We start from the raw sequence: 8,518 nt of genomic DNA on the forward strand, positions 1-8,518 counted from the left end.
CGGCCGTGGGGATGCCAAGAAAACCATCCCTGCATCTACTGGCACTGCCAGTGTGGGCAAGGTGATCCCGGAGCTGAATGAGAAATTCACTGGCATGACCTTCCATATCCCCACACACAATGTGTTGGTTGTGGAATTCACTTGCCACTTGAGAAAACTGCCAAGAATGATGACATCAAGAAGGTGGTGAAGCAGATGTCAGATGGTCCTCTAAGGGCATCCTGGGCTGCACTGAGGACCAGGTTGTTTCCTTTTACTTCAACAGTGACACCCACTCTTCCACCTTTGATACTGGGATTGACATTACCCTCAATGAACACTTTTTCAAGTTTATTTTATGGTATAAAAATGAATTGGGCTACAGCAACAGACTGGTGAACCTTATGGTCCACATGGGCTCCAAGGAATATGAGCATCACCCCCTACCACACACACACCACACACACACACCACCAGACCCAGAAACAGCACTAGAGGAAAAGAGAAGCCCTCAACTGCTGGGGTGTCTTTGCCCCAACTTAATCCCCCAATATACGGAGAATATCCCATTATCTGGAATTTCCATCTAGACCCCCAGAAGAATGGGAGAGGCTTAGAGAGCCCCACCTTGTCATGTAACATCAATAAAGTATACTGTTCTCAGCCAAAAGAAAAAGATAATGTGTGGATATGCAGGGAAAGGGAAGGACAAAGGAGACGAGACTCTAGTGTGACTTGGGAGTGGATGGTGGAACTCTTTTGCTGTGGCTGCAAGAATGGGGGGATGCCTATGCACTCAGAGAGTCAGGAGGGGAAGCCCTTGTTTGTGTGGATAGCCTGGAGTCTACAGGCCACCTACCCTGGTTTTTGTGGCAGGTGGGGTGGAACGTGTATATTCTCAAGAAAGGAGGGTTGCACTAGAAGAGGACATCAGAAGAGATGAAGAGAACTAGAAAATGACAATAAAGGTATTATTTTTCAATAATAGTGGTGACATCCCTCTAGCAGTTGCTGAGGAGATCTTTCCATGTTTGTGATCTGGCAGCTTTGTCCCCTTTCTTTTATTCTTTTATCTCTCTTTCATTTTTTTCATACTTTTATCACTCTCTATTCAACTTCATTACTTGTTTCTTCTACAATGTGTACTCTCCTATTAATTCTTTCCAGTGTCTTTCCAGTCCTAAACAGTTTAGACTTCATTTCTACTAGTTTTATTTTGGTCTTTTTCATATCTGCCATGTCACCAATTAACTCATTGGAAATATGGAATACAGTCATAATAATGACTTTAATGTTTTTGTATGCTAATTCTAACATGCATCAATTGTGGGACCCTTCTGATTGAGTTATTTTTCTCATCTTATATAATATTTTATTACTTTTTGCATACCTATTATTTTGTAAATAGATGTCACTGTTGTGAATTTTTTAGATTTATTCTGGTATATAGTTAAGAAAATAATTTGATTTTCTTGTATTTTATTTTTTAGATTTTTCCAGCAGAATCAAAGCAATGCTCAGACTTTTCTTTTGCTGTTGCTGCTGTCGTTAGGTGCTAAAGCAGCCCACATTTAGTTGACCAGAACACGACCAGATGAAGAGATTTTTGAGCCTGTGAACTGATCCATACTGCTGCAGACTTTGTGGATGGCCTGTCCTGATTTGATTTTGTTTATGGATGCAGACTTCCAAGGTTCCAACTGGAATGAAGATTCTTCACATCAAAGAATATGATTGCCTTTTCAGAGCACTGGGTTGTTGTAAGTGGGCAGTATAGAAATTGAATACCCAAAATTGGGGGGATAGAGGCATGAAGTGGTTGGCTAGATATACTTAACTGCAATTGTTAGGCATAGAATATTTTTGCTTTATTCACTTATATAATGTTATGTTTAAATGAGGGTGGCACATTTTTGAATTGTATGCATTTCAGCTTTATCCTATTAGGTACAGATATGATTTGATTATTGTCTATTTGAAAATTATATATATATATATATATGGCTAAAGAATTGTGTACAGGTGCCAAGTTGGCAAGGGGTGGATTGTGATAGTTAAGTTTTGTTGTGCCAACCTTGCCAATGAACACATGTGGGATTAATTGAAGGGCAGTTTAATTGAATAAATGGCTCTGGCGAGCCTCGCCTGTCTGGTTTCTTGCCCTCTGATGTTTGGACTAGTTGTGGCTGCCTTAGCTAGTTCTCTGCCTCAGCTGGTCAAGCTCACTTCCTGTGAGACATCCCTTAGGTCACATGGACCTATGCTGATGCAGCCTTGGTTGCTGGAGAAGCCACGTGGAGAACCATTCCAGCGCTGAGATGCTTACAGGCTCATGGATTCGGCTTTCCTACTGCAGTCAGCATCATTGTTTTTTGAGTTTCAGGAGGGCTTTGTAGATTGATGTCAGACATATGGGCTAATGTTGGATTTATGGACTTGGACTGGACTGGGTTGGGATGCTTACTGTATAATTAGCATTTATATAAAACTCTCTCATAAAATATGTGTTTATGAATTTTGTGTCTCTAGTCTACCCAGACTAACGCAGCTGCTGCTGATTTTGTTTCAAGTCAAAGTGACCTTACGTGTCGGAAGGAAGCACTTCACAGTCCTGTGTCATCCTCACCTGCCTGAGCCCCTTGTTGCGGTCACTGCGTCAATCCATCTCCTCTTGCCCTCTACTTTACAAATTATAATATCCCTCTCCAGGACTGGTCCCTCCTGATAGCATGCCAAAATTATGTGGTGTAAAGTCTCACTCCCTGTTTGTAAGACGGATTCTGGCTGTACTTCTACTTCTTCTAGAACATATTTTCCTTCATCTGGCAGTCCATAGTATAATTAATATCCTTTGCCAGAACCATAATTCAAAGGTATCAGTTCTTCTTTTGTCTTTATTATTTATTGTCCATCTTTCACAAGCATATGAGGTTATTTAGAATATCATGGACTGGGTCAGACACACCTTAATACTCAATGTGACATATTTTCTTTTTACTTTTCAAAGGTCTTTTGCTACATATTTACCCAATGCACTATGTCATTTGATTTCTTGATTGCTGCTTCCATGGACATTGATTGGGAGCCAAGTAAAATGAATTCATTGACAACTTCATTTTTTTCCCTTTACTTATCACGCTGCTGTTTATTGGTCCAGTTGTGAGGCTGTTTGTTTTCTTTATGTTGAATTGTAGCCCAAACTGAATACTGCAATATTTGATCTTTGTCAGTAGATGCTTCAAGTTTCCTGATAAGTATGCACTGATTATTTCTGATGACTTCTTGGGGGCAGGCAGCTTCTACACAGCACTAAACTTCTCCCTCCATGTGGCTCTCTCCTTTACAGCCCTCTTTCAGCTTTCTTGGTCAACAGATGCTCACCACCATTGCTTCAACTCAGGGAGTTTCTTAGTCTTTCCCTGGGTTTTCCCTCTTTGTACCATAGTTGGAAATTCTTTCAAGGCAGTAATTTGGGGGCAATCATAGAATTTGTCTAGTGTCTTGTATTGAAATCTAGGGTTGTATCCTCTCATAAAGATTATACCCCTGGAAACCCTGTAGAGGGTGCCTACGAGTCAGCATCAGCTCTATGGTAGGGTTTTTTTCAGTGTCATATAAGCTATTGTTTCAGATTTGCCTGCCATTTGTTTGTTTGTTTGTTTTATCCTGTTTGCTTAGTTAGGCTGGAAGGTAATTATAGCCCATGTTACTCTACAGTGCCCAGAAGAAGGAGCTCCCTCACTAAAGGCTGATGAATCTTTCGCAATTCACCTAAAATGTACCTCTCTCGGGAAGCCTTCCCTGATGGGCCCTGCAGGTGAGGCGCTTCACAGATCCCTACAACCACTGTGCTTCCAGTTAGAGTTTCTATTCACCAGCAGTGTTTCTGCTTGATTATTTGTTCACCCCTCCTAAACAGCAAGGCCTGGGTCTTTCACAGTAGACTCTACTTGGCACATACCGTATATACTTGAATATAAGCCGACCCGAGTATAAGCTGAGGTACCTGGGGAACCAGAAAAACTGATTGACTCGAGTATAAGCCTAGGGTGTGAAATGCAGGATGTAAATTAACACGGAAACCAGAGGGGAGAGACAGAGCGCAGCCACAGACACATCCTTACCAGTTCAGCTGCCGGCAGGCATAAGTGAATCACTACGGGTGCTTCTGTGAATTGGAGCTGTCCACGTCATAGGACGGCTCTGATTGGTTAGATGTGAGTAAACAAACATTCAAAGTCCTGCAGTGTCAGCGGGGCTTTGAATGAACAGCGGAGGAACGGCAATCACCCACAAGATGTTACATCTCGCTGGGGTACCACTGACCTGTGTATAAACCTAACCCCAGTTTTTCAGCACAAAATACATGAGTATATGCAGTAATTGTTGCTAAATTAATGACAACTTTAAGAATGTTTTACCTTAAGAGGATTAAAACTTCATTATTAGGGATTTCCATTTTGTGTACAGTCAGATATTCAGGATGAGAAAGTTTCATCTAGAAAGGTGTGGCTGTAAGGTGTATTATGCACCCCAGGGATATCAAAATTCAAAGTGGGGAGCCAAGCAGCAGGGTGCTGAGGGCTAGTAAACCTCAGGGGTGTAAAAGAAGGTCTGGGCTTCCCGAGACAGCAGGAAACCTGGTCCTTTGGAGATACAGTCATATCCCCCCCCCAACACTCAGGACCCCCAATCCTACAAGGTTCTAGAGAGGTCCTCCAGCCCAGGCAGTTAGAAGAAGCAAGTTTGCAAAACCACTAGATAGTAAGGTGCGTGTGAGTGGGGGAGGGAGGGTGTTGCCTCTATCTATTTCAAAGAATGAAAAGGTTTCCCCCTCTCTCCCTTTACTTTCTTTTCAATGATGCCATTTCCATAAGAGAAACTGCTTGATAGGCCAGTTCCCTTTAAATTATTTTCTAACGATCCAGGCAGTCGCACACACACCGGCTGCCTCTCCTTGGCTCACCTTTCCTTTCAATTACTTTCCTTCTTTAGCTGAACAATGGCAGCAGCAGAGCCCATCCTGGCTGGGACTGCTGCAACTTACCGCCTCTGCAGCCAGGTACCCAGGCTGGGCTCTGGGCTTTGTTCCCTTGGCCAGACGGCCACTGTTTCATCTTCCTATCTCCCCTTTCTGTGCCATTTAAACTTTAACCTGGTAGTAACTTTGCCTGCCTTGATTCCCGATTCAAAGGCAGGCAGATGAAAAGCCCTCCCCTTGGATGTGGCTTGAAAACTTCATTCTCAGTCTCTCTCTGTCTTTGAACTGCTTTGGAGCTTTTTTGCCCAGACTGTTTTATTCTCCCTGGGTTTCCAGTTTTCAGGCCAGGGGATTTAAGAAAAGCAACCTTGGGGGGCTCCTCAGTTAGGGCCCTAGAGGACCCCCAGTTTCCCAGGGTGAGCAACTCACCCCTACTACTCCACCACCCTGCTCAGAGACTAAGATTCTATCTCTCAGGAGATTATATCTTGCCTTTGGGGCCAGTCCCTTGCCTCTACCCAGCCCTCCCCCAGCTCAGTTTTTCCAGCCCCACAGCAACTTCAAGGCTTCTAGCCCCAGGTGGGTCTTCCAGAAACTTTTTCCTTTTCAATACCAACCTGGCCACTTGCTGATTTCAGATATCGGGCAAGGCACAATGAGAGAATCCTAGGATCACACACACACACAATCACCTACTCAAGAGCAAACGGGACAGTGGGGAAAATTAACCAGAGGGTAGAAGGAACCTCAACAGTAGACCCAACTTTTTATCCCCTTCCAAGAAGGCCCTGCCAGGCCAGGCTATATAGGATCTCCAGACAATCTCACGTGGCTCCCCTTTATTAGATGCTCAGGCATCTGGTGGTTTTTCTACAAGAACAGGCTTTTATGACCTAGGCTGAATTAAAGAATGTGATAGTGGGTTTATATGCCCACATTCTAATCCCAAAAATCTATGAATGTTACCTTATTTGGAAAAGGGCCTTTGCAGCTGTGTTAAGAATCTTGAGATGAGAAAGATGGGCTTCGGCTACATGTAGGCCCTGTACCTAATGAGATGTCCTTATAAAAGACACAGAGAAAGACATACAAAGAGATTAATGTTCCTACCCCTACTTTCTTTTGGTTGCTGTTTGCATGGTATGCTTGTTTCGAGCCTCTGATTTTTAATCTGTTCATATCTTTGTGAGCAGATTTTGTAGGCAGTATATTGATGGATTTTGTTTTCTCATCCATTCTACTACTCTCTATCGCTTGACTGGTGCATTTAGTCCATTAACATTCAGGGAGATTATTAATCTGTATGTATTTGGCGACTCTAGGTACAACTTGTTCACTGCTACTTCTTTTTCCTAGCTCGGACTTTACTAGGACTCTGTGTGTTCCTCCAGGGGTGGTCATGGAACTCTGAGAACTGATGGTGCCCTGCCTTGCTTCTACTGACCTTGAAACGTGGAGACTGTACTAAGCAGGCTGTGATCTCCCTGCTTCACCTTTCTGTATCATTAGCCTGCAGCTCCGTGAGTCTGAAGAGGGCCAGCGAGCATCTATAGACTTTAGTTGGGCTACGCTGGAGTGCCTTCTTGATGTAAACTTGCTTCTTAATACAAAGCTCTCTTGCACATAGATGAGCGTCGCCGTTTTGTTTCTCTAGACAACCCAGACTAACACAGTAACTGTGCCTTTCCATCTTCTTTTGATGCTTCTTGCGTCAGTCAATATTTTGCCCACAGAATCTTACAATATTGCAACGCAAGGCTTCACGGTTTTCTAAAGTTCTTTCAGGTTAAGATATGCTGAGTGTGTGGGCTTTCTTTTTGGTTTTCTGACTCTAGGTCATTGCACGTGTTATTATAATATTTATAATATTATAATAAATTATAATATTATCCTTTGAGTTTTTTTGTTCAGCTCTTTGATGTCATTATTCCTTTGATTTGGCTTATTTACTCTATGATTAAGAGCAAGTTTCAGGTCCACAGAGGTAAGCACAAAAAGTACAATGGGCATACAGAAAAACCTACTTAATGTATAAATCTCAGATCGAGGTCCAGGAACTTTGGCAGAGGTCAGGCTCAACTAAGGGATGTATATGGGAGTCAACTAAAAAGGAGGGGAAAATAGGGGGGAGGAGGGAGGGGTTAAAACAAGGGTGATGGGGAACAGGGCACTAATACACCCATGGGGAAGGTATTGTTTATGCCCCCACAGGAAAGGGAGAGAGAGAGCAGATCCCATGCCAAAGTGCCAAGCCTTGAGGGCAAAGCACTAGCATGGAGCAGTGAAATGACAGAGAGGATGACGGGGCAAGGCCAAGGCCAAGCTATGTTGACCCCCTCCCCAGAAGAAGGCAATACAGAGGATAGACTTCATTATGGCCCTCCAAGCCCTGGGGACAACATCCCTGCTCAGAGTAGCCAATGCACAGAGAGGATCATAGGGCCAGCTCCACCACGAGACACAAAGTTCCCTCACTGACCTATAGTACTACAGGGGACAGCACTGGAGACACTGTGTGGAGAGTGTGCCTGGTCTGCCCCATGCGAAAGTCCCCAAGGAATCCTGAAAATAGACTTCTGACCCAAGGCACAGGGATTGGCACCTCATCAGGCTGATCAGAAAACATCCATAAGGGTCAGCAGACAGACCTGGAACTATTGTTTTTGTTCGTTTGCTTTGGTTTTTGTTTGCTTTTCTTTTTCTTTCACCCTATGTCTAACTATATAAGATAGACAAGATGAACAATCCCGAGGAGAAAACAGGGGGACCGATGGTTCCTGGGGAACATGGGAGAGCAGGGGGTGCGAAGGAGGAGTGGGGAGCCAACAAAATGAGGAATAAGAGAACAACCAGAGATCTAAAATTGATGACGAGGAGGTTGTATAATGTTTGGCGGGGTTTAATCAAGCGCAATGTATCTGAGAAAAATTACTGAGATCTGAATGGAGGGTGAGTATGATCATGGGATAGAAGGAAGATGAAAGAAAATAGAGGAAAGAAGTAGGACGCAAAAGCTATTTGTAGAGGTATAGCTATAGGCATGTATATATGTAAATATATTAATTTATAATGATAGGAATAGAGGCCAATGTACATATATTTACATGTTAGGTACTAGGATAACAGACGGACTTTGAACCTACACTCAAGGCCTCCCTTAGCATAAGAAAACTTTATTCTAATAGCCTGACACATTTTGATACTCACCTTCCCAACAAGATTACTGAAGACAAAATGGGTGCATAAGCAAATGCAGTGAAGAGGGAAGATGATACCCTGCTATCAATAGGTATAGTGTCTGGGATCTTAAAGGCTTGAAGTTAAACAAGCAGTCATCCAACAGGGAAGCAAATAAGTGCACATGGAAGAAGCAAACCAGCCTGCGTGATCATGAGGTGTCGACGGAATCAGGTATTAGATATCAAAAGATCCAAAACAATTATATCGATGTGAATGAGGGGAGTTGGATTGGAAACCCAAAGCCTATCTGTAGATGATTGTATAATGCCCCTCGCCCCAAAGGGTTATAAGTAAGGGATGACTCAACCAAGGTGCAGT

This window comes from Tenrec ecaudatus, chromosome 18, assembly GCF_050624435.1.
Source record: "Tenrec ecaudatus isolate mTenEca1 chromosome 18, mTenEca1.hap1, whole genome shotgun sequence".
Taxonomy (NCBI): Eukaryota; Metazoa; Chordata; class Mammalia; order Afrosoricida; family Tenrecidae; genus Tenrec; species Tenrec ecaudatus.